Genomic DNA, 19,587 nt, shown 5'->3' with positions numbered 1-19,587 from the left:
CATGGAAGTCAACATTACTCAGTGTTTCTATATTTAAACATGTTGACTGTGTTTCTTTGTGCTGTGCAGGATGGAGGAGCTGCTGATCCAGAGAACCATGAGGAACCATGAGGATGCATGTTGGCCCATACTGCTCAGTGTTTCTACACTCAAGGATTCATTTGTGTACACCACCAGCAACTGTGTGTGTACTGCATCTGAGTGGAAGACCTGGGGAAAAGAACTTCAAGGACTCATCAGTCAGTGGTCATGTGACTGTAGGCCTGCTGAAGCAGGGATGGAACCACTGCCTCTCAACACTTCTGCTTCAAAAGATGGACACTGTGTCGAGAACATCACTAGTTGTGCAGGATGGAGGAGCTGATCAAGAGGACCATGAGAAGATGCATCTTGAAGGACTCAGTTGTATTTTGCTGTTTGTTTTGTTTGTTTTTTGTTCCTTTGTGTCCTGCAGGTGGCTGCATCTGGCTGAGTGGGGTGCCAGCTTGGATGAGGCTGTGGCCTGTGTGGAACCCAGGTAGCCCTGTTTCACAATCTTTAAAAAAAAAAATAATAATAATAAAATAAAAATTTAACCAGATTAGTATCCAAAGTCAGATTTTTTTTTTATTTTAAATTTATTTTTCCTTGTTGCTGCAGGTTGGAGGAGCTGATCCAGAGGACCCTTTGAGACCAGGTGCATGAAGGCCACATTGTTCAGTGTTTTTACCAGTATGCATGCATCCATGTCTGAGTGAGAATGTGTCTATTAAAATCAGAAAGAAGGAAGTGCCTGCTTTTGTCTTTAATGCACTCTATATGGGGCTCAGATCAGTTCTTGGGGGCGATGCACTGGGGTCCAACTAGGTTTGCTATTTCCAGGCTGTTGCATCAGTGTGTGGAAGCACATTATGCAGTTGTGATCCGGACACAACTGTATATGTGTGGAAGCCTATCAGCAGGTAGTGTTGTGTAGTTTAGTATTTTCAGTCTTAGTTGTGGCTATTTGTCACTATATGGATGGCACTGGGGTCAGTGTGTGTTTAGTGTGTGTGAGTCATAGTTGGTGCTTGATGTAGAAGAAAACTTATGCATGCATTAATGTCTCCTTGTTTCTTTCTGGGTGCGGCTGCTTCTGGCTGAGTGGCCATCTGACTTTGAGGCCATGGGCAATGTGGAGCTCAGGTAAGGCTCCTGCTGCAGCTGGATGTGAAGAAAAATATTACAAGTTCAACCAGTGACTTGATTAGTATCCAAAACTAATGTGTTTGTGTTTTTCAGCAGGAGGGAGGAGCTGAGTGAGAGGACCATTTGAGACCAGGTGAGCAAGAGCCACATTGTAGTGTTTCCACACTTATGCATGCACTGATTTTATATTTTCTGTGTGTGTCTGTCTCTGTGAGTGTGAGAGTGTTGTAGGTGTATGTGGGGTGGAGCCAGAGAAGTTGCTGCTGGCAAGGAGAGAGAGCGCCATCCTGTGGGAGTGAGGGACACACTGTGGCTGTTGTGTGTTGTCAGAGCTCTTTGTGGTAAGTGGATTTAAAAAAAAAAAAAAAAAATCAAGGGTCATTTCAAAGGTGGTTTGTGTGCTGATGCTTCTTGGTTGCGTTTCTCTTGCAGGATGGCAGAGCTGATTGGGAGAACCCAGAGAGACCAGGTGAGATGCTGCCTGTTGGTTAACATTGTTTAGTGTTTCTACACATGTGCATGCATTCATTTCTGTGTGTGTATGCATGTGTTTTCCCTGCAGGAAGGATGAGCTGCTCCAGAGGATCATCAGAGGGTAAGAGAAAGCATGGAAGTCAACATTACTCAGTGTTTCTATATTTAAACATGTTGACTGTGTTTCTTTGTGCTGTGCAGGATGGAGGAGCTGCTGATCCAGAGAACCATGAGGAACCATGAGGATGCATGTTGGCCCATACTGCTCAGTGTTTCTACACTCAAGGATTCATTTGTGCACACTCCCAGCAACTGTGTGTGTACTGCATCTGAGTGGAAGACCTGGGGAAAAGAACTTCAAGGACTCATCAGTCACAGTGGTCATGTGACTGTAGGCCTGCTGAAGCAGGGATGGAACCACTTCCTCTCAACGCTTCTGCTTCAAAAGATGGACACTGCATTGAGAACATCATCAGTAGTTGTGCAGGATGGAGGAGCTGATCAAGAGGACCATGAGAAGATGCATCTTAGCCAATACTGCTCAATGTTTCTGCATTGAAGGACTCAGTTGTATTTTGCTGTTGTTCTTGTGTTTGTTTTTTTGTTTTGTTTTTTTTGTGTTCCTTTTTGTTCAGCAGGTGGCTGCATCTGGCTGAGTGGGGCTCCAGCTTGGATGGGGCTGTGGCCAATGTAGAGCCCAGGTAACCCTGTTGCAAAATCTTAAGAGTAAAAAAAAAATTTGACTAGATTAGTATCTGAAGTGTGATTTTTATTTATTTATTTATATTTTCTACAGGTGGGTGGAGCTAATCCAGAGGACCTTTTGAGACCAGGTGTGTGAAGGCCACATTGTGCAGTGTTTCTACCCATATGCATGTATCCATGTCTGAGTGTGAGAATGTGTTTATATTAAAATCAGAAAGAAGGAAGTGCCTGCTTTTGTCTTCAATGCACTTTAGATGGGGTTTAGTTCAGTTCTGGGGGGAGGGGGGAGCTCAGGTAAGGCTCCTGCTGCAGCTGGATGTGAAGCAAAAATATTACAAGTTCAACCAGTGACTTGATTAGTATCCAAAACTAATGTGTTTGTGTTTTTCAGCAGGAGGGAGGAGCTGAGTGAGAGGACCATTTGAGACCAGGTGAGCAAGAGCCACATTGTAGTGTTTCTACACTTATGCATGCACTAATTTTATATTTTCTGTGTGAGAGAGTGTGTTGTAGGTGTATGTGCTGTGTTGCTGCTGGTGAGGAGAGAGCGCCATCCTGTGGGAGTGAGGGACACACTGTGGCTGTTGTGTGTTGTCAGAGATCTTTGTGTTAAGTGGATTGATTGATAAATAAATAAATACAATCAAGAACTGTTTCAAAGGTGGTTTGTGTGCTGATGCTTCTTGGTTGTGTTTCTCTTGCAGGATGGCAGAGCTGATTGGGAGAACCCAGAGAGACCAGGTGAGACGCTGCCTGTTGGTTAACATTGTTTAATGTTTCTACACATGTGCATTAATTCATTTCTCTCTCTCTCTCTCTCTCTCTCTCTCTCTCTCTCTCTCTCTCTCTGTGCGTGTGTGTTGGCAGTGCAGGCCTGTCTTCAGCTCAGTTTAGATGTGGCTTTGTTCTGTATGCAGGTGCATTGGAGTTTGGGTCTGGCTGAGTAGTGTCAGGGTTTAGTTGTGGATGGATTCAGTGTGTGTGAAAAGCATTGAGGTCGGTGTAGGTTTACAGTGTTTGTGCTTGTGTCTGTAGGTGGAAGCATATATGCAGTTGTGATCCGGACACAACTGTGTATATGTGGAAGCCTATGGGCAGATAGTCTTGGCAGTGTGTAGCTGAGTGTTGTCAGGCTTAGTTGTGGTTAATTGTCAGTGTAGGTTTAGTGTGTGTGTGTTAGATGTAGTTGGCTCTTGATGTAGAGGCTGTCAATAGTTGTGTATTGTTGATGGAGCTGTGTGGCTCGGTGTTTAGGTGCTGTGCCTGGGCCTGTAGGTGTGAGTCTGTGTGTGTCTGTGTTTAGCAGGTTGATGAAGATTGGCATGAAGGTCATGGAGGAGGTCAGAGTGGAGCTCAGGTAGGCCTCCTGCTGCATGTGGAGGTTTTGCAAAATGTTTAAAAATACAAGGTGAGACTTCTTCATGTGACTCATGTTTAGTTTCTTTGTGCATTGTGCAGATGGAGCAGCTGATCAAGAAGACCATGAGAAACAAGGTAAGAGCAAGCATGTTGGTCACCGTTGTTCAGTTTTTGTTTTTAACATGTCAGGGATCATTTGTGTCTCCTTGTCTCAGTTTCTGTGTTAAATTCAGGAGGCGTCGGGTCAGAGGCAGTTGGTGTGTGTGTCCTGGGCCATGAAGAGGAAGAATTGCATCTGGGCTGTGGAGGGTGTTTGCAAATTAAAGGCTTGATTTGTACCCAGTGGCAGTTGTCTGCTTGTTGGCTTTACTTATTTTGCAATGCACCAACTAATTTCCAGGCTGTGCAGAGACTGTGCCGTGTTTAATCTTGGTGACCGGCTCCACACTTTAGGTTAACATTTCAACCTTAGGTATAGGACTTTTCTTTGTTTAGAGCCATCTGTGAGGACTGCCAGAGAGTAAATGAGACAAATAGTTAATATGTAGATGAAACAGCGCAGGCTGTGTTGTGTGGATGCCAGATTCTTTGGCTTTAAACTGGGATGTGTTAAAAGCATCACTTAGACTTGATAGAATTTGAAGAACTCTGTTCTTTTTTTGTTGGTTTAAACAGACCAAACCTATGTTAGAGAGTTTTATGCTTCCTGTCCACTTGATAGTCAAAGTGCCATGATTTTTGTTTTTGTTGCTGCAATAAAGTGGATTTGTGTCTGTTGTCTTTTTTTTTGTCTTAAGCTTGACATGTAACAAATAGGGCAAATAGAAAAAAGATGACTTGAGTAGCCGCGATACAGGTCTACATGTACAGTGTGTCACACTTTACAAGTTTTTGTTGTTGTTGCAATAAAGTGGACTTGTGTCTGTGTTGTCTTTTCTGTCTTAAGCTTGACATCTACCAAATAGGGGGAAGGACAAAAAAGGAAAATAGAAAAAAGATGACTTGAGTAACCATACAGGTCTACATGTACAAAGTGTGTCACACTTTACAACTCAAACTCTTACAAAGTGTCACTCTCCGTGACATTAATTTGGTCTTGTGTGGCACTGAGTGGGCCCATGTATGCAACTCCTTCAACAGTCCCCTGTTTGAAGGTGTCATATGGTCTTTTGAATTGATTCATCTTGTAGCAGAGCGTCTGTGGTTTAAACATTCTGCCAAACTCACAGATGCAGGAAAGCACCTACCTGGGCTCCGCTTTGACCGTGACCTCCATGACTCAGTCCTACTGGCCCTTTATCAATGAACTATTTTCATTTTCTATTTATAAGCAATGTAGACGTGTAGGAACTTATGCAGGGACAATAGAGAAGAAATAAAATCAGCTTATGAGGGGCTTTCTCTGCAAATGGAATTGCTGAGTTTCTGCTAAAGACAGAAAATGCAGCACTTAAAATGAAAAACAATAGGTAAGTAGAGATGTAATGAAAGTCATTGATTATTGAAGAAATCATACTTAAAGAATTGAGTAAACCAATCAAGTAGTAAAAGATCTGAATACTGACGTAATGGAGTAGTTAAGCCAAATGCGATAAAAGAACAAGTAATCCGGTAATTGAAGTATCTAAGTGAGTAAAGTAATGGAGTAGTAAATCAAAAAAATGATTGAATGATGATGTTAAATAAAGTAAACGACTAAGTAAAGTAATGGAGAAGTAAATCAAATTAAGTATTGAAGTAGTCATGAGGTTAAATAAACGATTTGTTAAGTAATGTAATGGAGTAGATATGCAAAATATAATTTTAAAGAAAACTTTTTGCTTTTATTTTTGAGTGCTGAAATTCAACCACCGGCACCCCTCTCACTCACACACACAGGTATTACCCTGTGATTAGGAGAACAATCTGAGCTATCCCAACCACGCTTCTCCCTCCCGTTTTTTGTTCTTAAACGCTTCATTTTAGCATGTATTTTCGCGACAGGTAATATTTAAATAGAGTAATCTGTCGCATAAGTAATTGAGTAGATTTGCAAAATGGCGTCGAAAAAAAAACATTTTTGAAAAACATTTCAAAAAAGGTTGTTTTTTTTTTGACCGCCTGCAACTTTTCTACAAACCCCACCCCCCACAAAGACACACGCATTTTTAAGGTATTCACAGACATTACATACATTTCACAAGCATTACATACATTTACAAGCATTACATTTCATACACGTTTCAAGTGGGGACCGAACCCCCGACCCTGTGATTGGGAAGCAAGGTGCTCTACCAACTGAGCTAGCTAGCCAACCACGATTTCGGCCCCGCTTTCACCGCCTTATGAGCCTCTCCTCAGTGGATTCGGCAACGGGAGCTATGCTATAGTCTATTGTGCTTTGGTACGCTGACCCCTGGTGTTGATGTGAAAAGCTCGAAAAACACGGGCTGCGGCGTGAGCTCGGTTAGCTCAGGCGGTTAGGTGAAGGGTTGCCAACCAAGAGTCTGCGGGTTCGAATCTTTATAGGAGCCACCTCTATTTTTCAAACCAGACACCCCGGTTGCCAATTGAAGAGGGCTCCGAATGCGGCGGCCAGTGCGAGGGCAAGCGGTGGCGCACGTGGATTGTGCACGGCTTGAAAGCCGTACCAACCCGGCAACGGCAGGTTCGAGACCAGGTTGTTACTACAGGCAGTGTAGAACGGAAAGCTGCTATGTGTTTATCCTTTACTTCTTATAGACAGCTTCATTGTTAAAAAAAAAAAAAGCGAGCGTAAACGGAGTTATTCTTTTGTCAAAAGTTTTTTCTTTTATAATGACAATATAGCGAAAGACGGCATCGCAAGCGATGCCGTCTTTCGCTATATTGTCATGCAAAACGAAAAAGGTAAACGTTTTTTTTTTTTTTTTGGAGTTTTTTTTTTTGGAGTTTTTTTTTTTTACAGAGTCATTAAGAATGTAGCCAAAAACCGACAGGAGGTCCGCTTCGCGGACCTCCTGTCGGTTTTTGGTCGGTTCTCTTCCTACAGCTTTACACCGACAGTAGGTCCGCTTCGCGGACCTACTGTCGGTTTTTGACTCCCTGGGTCGATTCGAGCTCGCAGACTCTCTTCCTACAGCTTTACACCGACAGTAGGTCCGCTTCGCGGACCTACTGTCGGTTTTTGACTCCCTGGGTAGATTCGAGCTCGCAGACTCTCTTCCTACAGCTTTACAGCTTTTTTTTTCTTTTGTTCTCTCCCTCTCTCTCTTTCTCTCTCTTTCTTTTTCTTCTTTTTTATATCATTAAAAAACTTTTACCAAAATAAGTGCTTCGGTAGCGCTTGCTTTGAGTAAACGTTGTTATATTGTTAAAGGATTTCTACACGGTTGAACGACCTGGTCTCGAACCTGCTTCTAGACGGTTAGTACGGCATTCAAACCGCGCCCGATACACGTGCGCCACCGCTGGCTCCTATAAAGATTCGAACCCGCAGACTCTTGATTGCCAACCCTTCACCTAACCGCCTGAGCTAGCCGAACTCACGCCGCAGCCCGTCGTTTTCGAGCTTTTCACATCAACACCAGGAATCAGCGTACCAAAGCACAAGATACTATAGTATAGCTCCCGTTGCCGAATCCACTGAGGAGAGGCTCATAAGGCGGTGAAAGCGGGGCCGAAATCGTGGTTGGCTAGCTAGCTCAGTTGGTAGAGCGCCTTGCTTCTCAATCACAGGGTCGGGGGTTCGGTCCCCACTTGAAACGTGTATGAAATGTAATGCTTGTAAATGTATGTAATGCTTGTGAAATGTATGTAAAGCTTGTCTGTGTGTCTGTGAACTGTGTGTGTGTATATATATATGTGTGAGTGTGTGGTGGGAATTGCAGACAAAGAGAAAGGGGGGGACAAAAAAACTAAAAAAAAAAAAACTTTTTTTTTTCCAAAAAAAAAAAAATGTGTTTTCCGACGCCATTTTGCAAATTTAGTCGGTTACTTACGTAACAGATTACTCTGTTCAGTTATTAACTGTCGCTCATAGAACGCTCAGTTCGAAGCCAGAAGCGTGGTTGGATAGCTCAGTTGGTAGAGCACGTTGTTTCCCAACCCCAGGGTCCGGGGTTCGATCCCCACATGAAACGTGTATGAAATGTAATGCTTGTAAATGTATGTAATGCTTGTCAAATGTATGTAATGCGTGTGTGTGTGTGTGTGTGTGTGTGTGTGAGAGAGAGGTTCCAGTGGTTGAATGTGAGTCAGAAATAACACCAGAAAGGGTCTTTTTTTCATTTATATTTTGAATATCTAGTCCATTACATGACTTAACTAATCGTTTATTTAACCTCATGGCTACTTCAGTACTTTATTTATTTAATTTACTTCTCCATTACTTAATCATTTACTTTATTTAACCTCATGACTGCTTCAATACTTAATACATTTGATTTACTACTTCAATACTTAATATATATGATTTACTACTTCAATACTTAATATATATGATTTACTACTTCAATACTTAATATATGATTTACTACTTCAATACTTATATATGATTTACTACTTCAATACTTAATATATATGATTTACTACTTCAATACTTAATATATATGATTTACTACTTCAATACTTAATATATGATTTACTACTTCAATACTTATATATGATTTACTACTTCAATACTTAATATATATGATTTACTACTTCAATACTTATATATGATTTACTACTTCAATACTTAATATATGATTTACTACTTCAATACTTAATATATATGATTTACTACTTCAATACTTATATATGATTTACTACTTCAATACTTAATATATATGATTTACTACTTCAATACTTAATATATATGATTTCCTACTTCAATACTTATATATGATTTACTACTTCAATACTAAATATATATGATTTCCTACTTCAATACTTAATATATATGATTTGCTACTTCAATACTTAATATATGATTTACTACTTCAATACTTAATATATATGATTTACTACTTCAATACTTAATATGATTTACTGCTTCAATACTTAATATATTTGATTTACTTCTCCATTACTTTACTCGCTCAAATACTTAAATTACCCCATTACTTGTTCTTTTATTGCATTTGGCTTAACTACTCCATTACCTCAGTATTCAGATATTTTACTACTTGATTGGTTTGTTTACTCAATTCTTTGGGTATGTAATTACTTCAATAATCAATGACTTTGTTCTTCTCATTCATTACATCTCTACTTACTGTTTTTTTTTTTATTTTAAATGCTGCATCTTTCGGTCTTTAGCCAGAAAAGTCCTTTTTTTTTTTTTTTTTCTATTTTCCTTTGTTGTCCTTCCCCCTATTTGGTAGATGTCAACCTCAAGACAAAAAAGACAACACAGGCACAAATCCACTTTATTACAATAACAAAAACCTGTAAAGTGTGACACACTGTACATATAGACCTGTATTGTGGCTACTCAAGTCAACTTTCTTTCTATTTCCCCTATTTGGTAGATGTCAAGCTTAAGACAGAAAAGACAACGCAAACACAAATCCACTTTATTGCAGCAACAACAAAAACTTGTAAAGTGTGACACACTGTACATGTAGACCTGTATCGCGGCTCCTCAAGTCATCTTTTTTCTATTTGCCCTATTTGTTACATGTCAAGCTTAAGACAAAAAAAAAACAACAGACACAAATCCACTTTATTGCAGCAACAAAAACGAAAAGCATCACACTTTGACTATCAAGTGGACAGGAAGCATAAAACTCTCTAACATAGGTTTGGTCTGTTTACACCAACAAAAAAAGAACAGAGTTCTTCAAATTCTATCAAGTCTAAGTGATGCTTTTAACACATCCCAGTTTAAAGCCAAAGAATCTGGCATCCACACAACACAGCCTGCGCTGTTTCATCTACATATTAACTATTTGTCTCATTTACTCTCTGGCAGTCCTCACAGATGGCTCTAAACAAAGAAAAGTCCTATACCTAAGGTTGAAATGTTAACCTAAAGTGTGGAGCCGGTCACCAAGATTAAACACGGCACAGTCTCGGCACAGTCTCTGCACAGCCTGGAAATTAGTTGGTGCATTGCAAAATAAGCAAAGCCAACAAACAGACAACTGCCACTGGGTACAAATCAAGCCTTTAATTTGCAAACACCCTCCACAGCCACACCCAGATGCAATTCTTCCTCTTCATGGCCCAGGACACACACACCAACTGCCTCTGACCCGATGCCTCCTGAATTTAACACAGAAACGGAGACAAGGAGACACAAATGATTCCTGACATGTTAAAAACAAAAACTGAACAACGGTGACCAACATGCTTGCTCTTACCTTGTTTCTCATGGTCTTCTTGATCAGCTGCTCCATCTGCACAATGCACAAAGAAACTAAACATGAGTCACAGGAAGAAGTCTCACCTTTTTTAAACATTTTGCAAAACCTCCACCATATCCAGCTCCACCCTGGATATGGCCTCATCCAAGCCAGAGCCCCACTCGGCCACATACAGCTGGAAAGAGAGACACATTAATGGACACGTGTAAAAACAATGAACATTTGTCACATCTGGGTTTAAACTCAGCCTGGCGTCCACACAGCACAGTCTAAAAGTCACAGTGCCAAACTCTAACATACATGTGCTCATACCAAACAAGTCAGACATGTCCATGTCTAAAATTAAAGTGGTACAGCTAACGGTTACCCATAGATCTTACTATTGCACCCAACACCCCAGTTTAAACTCTTAAACTATGGCACCCGGACACCACAGGCCAACAGCCAAAGCATACAACTCTAACATAGGTTTGGTCTGTTTAAACCAAGAATATGTAAAAGTGTCAAGTCTAAGTGGTACATCTAACACCTCAGTTTAAAGCCTGAGAATCTGGCATCCACACAGCACAACCTGCACTGTTTCATCTGATTATTAACTAGTTGTCTAAAAATGTTCAACTACATTTACACTCTGACAGACCTCACAGATGACTCTAACCGTTTAAACAAAGTCCTAAACCTAAAGTGTGGAGCCAGTCACTAAGTTTAAACATGGCACATTATCCAAACTCCATGCAGCCTTAAAATCAGTTTGTACATCACAAAATAAGCACAACCAACAAACAGACAATTGCCATTGGGTACAAATCAAGCCTTTATTTGCAAACACACCCTGCACAACCCCAACAGGAGACAAAGCTCTTTCCAATTCTTCCTCTTCATGGCCCAGGACACACACCAACTGCCTCTGATCTGACACTTCCTGAATAAAACACAGAAATGGAGACACAAATGAAACCTGAAATGTAAGAAGAAAAAAAACAAACAAAAGACTGAGCAATGTTGACCAACATGTTTGCTCTCACCTTGTCTCTCATGGTCCTCTGCATCAGCTGCTCCATCCTGCACAATGTACAAAGAAACATGAGCAACAGGAAGAAAAGAAAAAGTCTTTGTATTTTTAAACATTTTGCAAAACCTCCACATGCAGCAGGAGGCCTACCTGAGCTCCACTCTGACCTCCTCCATGACCTTCATGCCAATCTTCATCAACCTGCTAATCACAGCCACACACAGACTCACACCTACAGGCCCAGGCACAGCACCTAAACACCGAGCCACACAGCTCCATCAACAATACACAACTATTGACAGCCTCTACATCAAGAGCCAACTACATCTAACACACACACTAAAGCTACACTGACAATTAACCACAACTAAGCCTGACAACACTCAGCTACACACTTCAGCCCGCACTGCCAACACTATCTGCCCATAGGCTTCCACATATACACAGTTGTGTCCGGATCACAACTGCATATATGCTTCCACCTACAGACACAAGCACAAACACTGTAAACCTACACCGACCTCAATGCTTTTCACACACACTGAATCCATCCACAACTAAACCCTGACACTATTCAGCCAGACCCAAACTCCAATGCACCTGGATACAGAACAAAGCCACATCTAAACTGAGCTGAAGACAGGCCTGTACTGCCAACACACACGCACAGAGAGAGAGAGAAATTAATGCATGCACATGTGTAGAAACACTAAACAATGTTAACCAACAGGCAGCGTCTCACCTGGTCTCTCATGACCCTCCAAACCAACTCTGCCATCCTGCAAGAGAAACACAACCAAGAAGCATCAGCACACAAACCACCTTTGAAATGACCCTTGATTTTTTTTTTTTTTTTTAAATCGACTTACCACAAAGAGCTCTGACAACACACAACAGCCACAGTGTGTCCCTCACTCCCACAGGATGGTGCTCTCTCCTCACCAGCAGCACCTTCACTGGCTCCACCCCACATACACCTACAACACACTCTCTCACACACACACAGCAAATATAAAATCAGTGCATGCATAAGTGTGGAAACACTACAATGTGGCTCTTGCTCACCTGGTCTCAAATGGTCCTCTCACTCAGCTCCTCCCTCCTGCTGAAAAACACAAACACATTAGTTTTGGATACTAATCAAGTCACTGGTTGAACTTGTAATATTTTTCTTCACATCCAGCTGCAGCAGGAGCCTTACCTGAGCTCCACATTGCCCATGGCCTCAAAGTCAGATGGCCACTCAGCCAGAAGCAGCCGCACCCAGAAAGAAACAAGGAGACATTAATGCATGCATAAGTTTTCTTCTACATCAAGCACCAACTATGACTCACACACACTAAACACACACTGACCCCAGTGCCATCCATATAGTGACAAATAGCCACAACTAAGACTGAAAATACTAAACTACACAACACTACCTGCTGATAGGCTTCCACACATATACAGTTGTGTCCGGATCACAACTGCATAATGTGCTTCCACACACTGATGCAACAGCCTGGAAATAGCAAACCTAGTTGGACCCCAGTGCATCGCCCCCAAGAACTGATCTGAGCCCCATATAGAGTGCATTAAAGACAAAAGCAGGCACTTCCTTCTTTCTGATTTTAATAGACACATTCTCACTCAGACATGGATGCATGCATACTGGTAAAAACACTGAACAATGTGGCCTTCATGCACCTGGTCTCAAAGGGTCCTCTGGATCAGCTCCTCCAACCTGCAGCAACAAGGAAAATTAAAATAAAAATAAAAAATCTGACTTTGGATACTAATCTGGTTAAATTTTTATTTTATTATTATTATTTTTTTTTTTTTTTAAAGATTGTGAAACAGGGCTACCTGGGTTCCACACTGGCCACAGCCTCATCCAAGCTGGCACCCCACTCAGCCAGATGCAGCCACCTGCAGGACACAAAGGAACAAAAAACAAACAAAACAAACAGCAAAATACAACTGAGTCCTTCAATGCAGAAACATTGAGCAGTATTGGCTAAGATGCATCTTCTCATGGTCCTCTTGATCAGCTCCTCCATCCTGCACAACTACTGATGTTGTTCTCGACGCAGTGTCCATCTTTTGAAGCAGAAGTGTTGAGAGGCAGTGGTTCCATCGCTGCTTCAGCAGGCCTACAGTCACATGACCACTGACTGATGAGTCCTTGAAGTTCTTTTCCCCAGGTCTTCCACTCAGATGCAGTACACACACAGTTGCTGGGGAACGTAGACAAATGAATCCTTGAGTGTAGAAACACTGAGCAGTATGGGCCAACATGCATCCTCATGGTTCCTCATGGTTCTCTGGATCAGCAGCTCCTCCATCCTGCACAGCACAAAGAAACACAGTCAACATGTTTAAATATAGAAACACTGAGTAATGTTGACTTCCATGCTTTCTCTTACCCTCTGATGATCCTCTGGAGCAGCTCATCCTTCCTGCAGGGAAAACAAATGCATACACACAGAGAAATTAATGCATGCACATGTGTAGAAACACTAAACAATGTTTACCAACAGGCAGCGTCTCACCTGGTCTCTCTGGGTTCTCCCAATCAGCTCTGCCATCCTGCAAGAGAAACACAAGCATCAGCACTCAAACCACCTTGGAAATGGCCCTTGATTCTTTCTTTTTAATCCACTTACCACAAAGATCTGACAACACACAACAGCCACAGTGTGTCCCTCACTCCCACAGGATGGCACTCTCTCCTCACCAGCAGCACCTTCACTGGCTCCACCCCACATACACCTACAACACTCTCACACTCACTCACTCACTCACTCTCTCACACACACACACACACACACACACAGAAAATATAAAATCAGTGCATGCATAAGTGTGGAAACACTACAATGTGGCTCTTGCTCACCTGGTCTCAAATGGTCCTCTCACTCAGCTCCTCCCTCCTGCTGAAAAACACAAACACATTAGTTTTGGATACTAATCAAGTCACTGGTTGAACTTGTAATATTTTTCTTCACATCCAGCTGCAGCAGGAGCCTTACCTGAGCTCCACATTGCCCATGGCCTCAAAGTCAGATGGCCACTCAGCCAGAAGCAGCCGCACCCAGAAAGAAACAAGGAGACATTAATGCATGCATAAGTTTTCTTCTACATCAAGCACCAACTATGACTCACACACTCTAAACACACACTGACCCCAGTGCCATCCATATAGTGACAAATAGCCACAACTAAGACTGAAAATACTAAACTACACAACACTACCTGCTGATAGGCTTCCACACATATACAGTTGTGTCCGGATCACAACTGCATAATGTGCTTCCACACACTGATGCAACAGCCTGGAAATAGCAAACCTAGTTGGACCCCAGTGCATCGCCCCCAAGAACTGATCTGAGCCCCATATAGAGTGCATTAAAGACAAAAGCAGGCACTTCCTTCTTTCTGATTTTAATAGACACATTCTCACTCAGACATGGATGCATGCATACTGGTAAAAACACTGAACAATGTGGCCTTCATGCACCTGGTCTCAAAGGGTCCTCTGGATCAGCTCCTCCAACCTGCAGCAACAAGGAAAATTAAAATTAAAATAAAAAAAAAATCTGACTTTGGATACTAATCTGGTTAAATTTTTATTTTATTATTATTATTATTATTATTTTTAAAGATTGTGAAACAGGGCTACCTGGGTTCCACACTGGCCACAGCCTCATCCAAGCTGGAGCCCCACTCAGCCAGATGCAGCCACCTGCAGGACACAAAGGAACAAAAAACAAACAAAACAAACAGCAAAATACAACTGAGTCCTTCAATGCAGAAACATTGAGCAGTATTGGCTAAGATGCATCTTCTCATGGTCCTCTTGATCAGCTCCTCCATCCTGCACAACTACTGATGTTGTTCTCGACACAGTGTCCATCTTTTGAAGCAGAAGCGTTGAGAGGCAGTGGTTCCATCCCTGCTTCAGCAGGCCTACAGTCACATGACCACTGACTGATGAGTCCTTGAAGTTCTTTTCCCCAGGTCTTCCACTCAGTTGCAGTACACACACATGGTTGCTGGGAGTGTACACAAATGAATCCTTGAGTGTAGAAACACTGAGCAGTATGGGCCAACATGCATCCTCATGGTTCCTCATGGTTCTCTGGATCAGCAGCTCCTCCATCCTGCACAGCACAAAGAAACACAGTCAACATGTTTAAATATAGAAACACTGAGTAATGTTGACTTCCATGCTTTCTCTTACCCTCTGATGATCCTCTGGAGCAGCTCATCCTTCCTGCAGGGAAAACACATGCATACACACACAGAAATTAATGCATGCACATGTGTAGAAACACTAAACAATGTTAACCAACAGGCAGCGTCTCACCTGGTCTCTCATGACCCTCCAAATCAGCTCTGCCATCCTGCAAGAGAAACACAAGCATCAGCACTCAAACCACCTTGGAAATGGCCCTTGATTCTTTCTTTTTAATCGACTTACCACAAAGAGCTCTGACTACACACGACAGCCACAGTGTGTCCCTCACTCCCACAGGATGGCGCTCTCTCCTCACCAGCAGCACCTTCACTGGCTCCACCCCACATACACCTACAACACTCTCACACTCACAGAGACAGACACACACAGACACACACAGAAAATAAATTAGTGCATGCATAAGTGTGGAAACACTACAATGTGGCTCTTGCTCACCTGGTCTCAAATGGTCCTCTCACTCAGCTCCTCCCTCCTGCTGAAAAACACAAACACATTGGTTTTGGATACTAATCAAGTCACTGGTTGAACTTGTAATATTTTTCTTCACATCCAGCTGCAGCAGGAGCCTTACCTGAGCTCCACATTGCCCATGGCCTCAAAGTCAGATGGCCACTCAGCCAGAAGCAGCCGCACCCAGAAAGAAACAAGGAGACATTAATGCATGCATAAGTTTTCTTCTACATCAAGCACCAACTATGACTCACACACACTAAACACACACTGACCCCAGTGCCATCCATATAGTGACAAATAGCCACAACTAAGACTGAAAATACTAAACTACACAACACTACCTGCTGATAGGCTTCCACACATATACAGTTGTGTCCGGATCACAACTGCATAATGTGCTTCCACACACTGATGCAACAGCCTGGAAATAGCAAACCTAGTTGGACCCCAGTGCATCGCCCCCAAGAACTGATCTGAGCCCCATATAGAGTGCATTAAAGACAAAAGCAGGCACTTCCTTCTTTCTGATTTTAATAGACACATTCTCACTCAGACATGGATGCATGCATACTGGTAAAAACACTGAACAATGTGGCCTTCATGCACCTGGTCTCAAAGGGTCCTCTGGATCAGCTCCTCCAACCTGCAGCAACAAGGAAAATTAAAATTAAAATAAAAAAAAAATCTGACTTTGGATACTAATCTGGTTAAATTTTTATTTTATTATTATTATTATTATTATTTTTAAAGATTGTGAAACAGGGCTACCTGGGTTCCACACTGGCCACAGCCTCATCCAAGCTGGAGCCCCACTCAGCCAGATGCAGCCACCTGCAGGACACAAAGGAACAAAAAACAAACAAAACAAACAGCAAAATACAACTGAGTCCTTCAATGCAGAAACACTGAGCAGTATTGGCTAAGATGCATCTTCTCATGGTCCTCTTGATCAGCTCCTCCATCCTGCACAACTACTGATGTTCTCAACGCAGTGTCTATCTTTTGAAGCAGAAGTGTTGAGAGGCAGTGGTTCCATCCCTGCTTCAGCAGGCCTACAGTCACATGACCACTGACTGATGAGTCCTTGAAGTTCTTTTCCCCAGGTCTTCCACTCTGATGCAGTACACACACGGTTGCTGGGGAACGTAGACAAATGAATCCTTGAGTGTAGAAACATTGAGCAGTATGGGCCAACATGCATCCTCATGGTTCCTCATGGTTCTCTGGATCAGCAGCTCCTCCATCCTGCACAGCACAAAGAAACACAGTCAACATGTTTAAATATAGAAACACTGAGTAATGTTGACTTCCATGCTTTCTCTTACCCTCTGATGATCCTCTGGAGCAGCTCATCCTTCCTGCAGAGAAGGTACACACAAACACACACACACACACACACACACACACACACACACACAGGCTTTGGATATTAAACCTGAAATTCTAAACATTCAGCAACACTTCCAGGTGCAGCTAGCTAGGCCCCACACTGCTGAACACACACCTGACACCGACCACAGGTCCATCGACGCCGACAACTACCCACAATTAAGCCTGACAACAGACACGCAACTCAACCCATGCTGCCAACACCATCTGCCTATAGGCTTCCACATATACACAGCTGTGTCCGGATCACAACTGTATATATGTTTCCACAGACCGACAACACTGACGAAACGGCCCAACAAAAGCAAACGCGCGCTCCAAAACTACGCCGACCCGCCTGCCTTCCACACACTGAATCCATCCACAACTAAGCCGTGCCAACACTTGGCCAGTCCCGAACTCCAAAGCGGCTATACTGGTTACAAAGCGCATCTCAACCGAGCGAAAGACAAAAGCCTGCACCTCCGACACTCACATCTCTCACACAGACACACACACGCTTAAATGTAGAGCCGATGAGCGAAGCCAAACGCGGTGCTTTCTCCCAAATGGTCTCTGCTGCTCCGCTGGATCCCTTCGTCCGTCCTGCGGAAACCCGGCACATAATCAAACATGTTAGCGTCTGGTCACAAACCAACCCAAGCTTTTCATGTGAAACGTTCTGCGCGGGCCTTACCTGGCCTCCGCGGCGGCCATTTTCCCCTCCGGATTGCTCCGGACAGGTGAACCGCCTGTCTCTGGCCCACGCCGAAGTTCCAGCTCCATTAGGCCTGAATCGTCTCTCTGCTCTCAGCCACAGCTTTCACTGTTCGCCAGAAAGTACAATAACAAATAACCCGTTAAACACGAACACACAGGATTCCTCTGTCTACAGGTGACGAGCTCAGTTCGGTCCACTTACCAGAAAAAGAGCTTGGACAAAGCAGAGCGTTACAGAAACGACCCGTATTCCAGGCTTTATCGGCCGCACCTGACGTAAAATCCTGCCATGCTATTGGCTGAGCGCTCTCCTCCCTGGTCACATGGGTTTGATCAGCGCATGGGCAACAGGTGCGACTGAGTTTTGGCGCGGCTCAAACTGGACTCTGATTGGACGGGACTAATAGGTTGAGTGGTAGGAGGGACCTGCGGTGCCTGCCCTGCAGCAGTAACGCAGAAACAGAGAAAGAGAGAAAGTGAGAAACAAATGAACTCTTAAATGTTAAACAGAAAAAAACAACACTGAGCAATGTTGACCAACATGCTTGCTCTCACCTTGTCTCTCATGGTCCTCTGCATCAGCTGCTCCATCCTGCACAAAGAAACTAAACATGAGCCACAGGAAGAAAGAAAATCTAACCCTGCATTTTCAAACATTTTGCAAAACCTCCACATGCAGCAGGAGGCCTACCTGAGCTCCACTTTGACCTCCTCCATGACCTTCATGCCAATCTTCATCAACCTGCTAAACACAGACACACACAGACTCACACCTACAGGCCCAGGCACAGCACCTAAACACCGAGCCACACAGCTCCATCAACAATACACAACTATTGACAGCCTCTACATCAAGAGCCAACTACATCTAACACACACACACACTAAAGCTACACTGACAATTAACCACAACTAAACCCTGACACTACTCAGCCAGACCCAAACTCCAATGCACCTGGATACAGAACAAAGCCACATCTAAACTGAGCTGAAGACAGGCCTGCACTGCCAACACTCACTCACCCACACACACAGAGAGAGAGAGAGAGAGAGAAATTAAAGCATGCATATGTGTAGAAACACTAAACAATGTTAACCAACAGGCAGCGTCTCACCTGGTCTCTCTGGGTTCTCCCAATCAGCTCTGCCATCCTGCAAGAGAAACACAACCAAGAAGCATCAGCACACAACAGCCACAGTGTGTCCCTCACTCCCACAGGATGGCGCTCTATCCTCACCAGCAGCACCTTCACCTACAACACACTCTCTCTCTCTCACACACACACACACAAAATATAAAATTAACATTACAAAAAAAAAAAACACTACAATGTGGCTCTTGCTCACCTGGTCTCAAATGGTCCTCTCACTCAGCTCCTCCCTCCTGCTGAAAAACACAAACACATTAGTTTTGGATACTAATCAAGTCACTGGTTGAACTTGTAATATTTTTCTTCACATCCAGCTGCTGCTGCAGCAGAGGCATTACCTGCAACTACCTCCAACGCTCACACACACACACACACACACACATACACAAACAGAAATTAATGCATGCATATCTCGACAGAGGAAAAAAAAAAACCCTGGCACGGCGTGAAAAAAGCTGGGGGACATTTTAGCCCTATATTTAGCCTGCCAGGCTACCTTAAAAATTCCACCTCTTGCTCCAGGATTGACACGGCTTTATCAATCCTGGTCTGCCTTTAAAACATTTCATGTTTATACAAGCTGTGGTTTATACATAACCTAAGATGCCTGAATGAGAGCAAAAGATC

At 43.0% G+C, this 19,587-nt stretch overlaps 1 long non-coding RNA gene across 1 annotated transcript; it reads right to left on the bottom strand.

The window, feature by feature from the left end:
* Window positions 1–16,784: 16,784 nt before the first annotated feature.
* Window positions 16,785–18,939, bottom strand: LOC121176493. Its single transcript, XR_005892997.1, has 3 exons — window positions 18,925–18,939; window positions 17,047–17,079; window positions 16,785–16,966 (listed from the first exon to the last, which is right to left on the bottom strand). It is a non-coding gene; the product is annotated as an uncharacterized LOC121176493 (long non-coding RNA).
* Window positions 18,940–19,587: the final 648 nt, after the last annotated feature.

The sequence above is a fragment of the Toxotes jaculatrix genome, chromosome 22 (genome assembly GCF_017976425.1).
Source record: "Toxotes jaculatrix isolate fToxJac2 chromosome 22, fToxJac2.pri, whole genome shotgun sequence".
In the NCBI taxonomy this organism is placed as follows: Eukaryota; Metazoa; Chordata; class Actinopteri; family Toxotidae; genus Toxotes; species Toxotes jaculatrix.
This window is presented reverse-complemented; position numbering and strand designations above follow the sequence as displayed.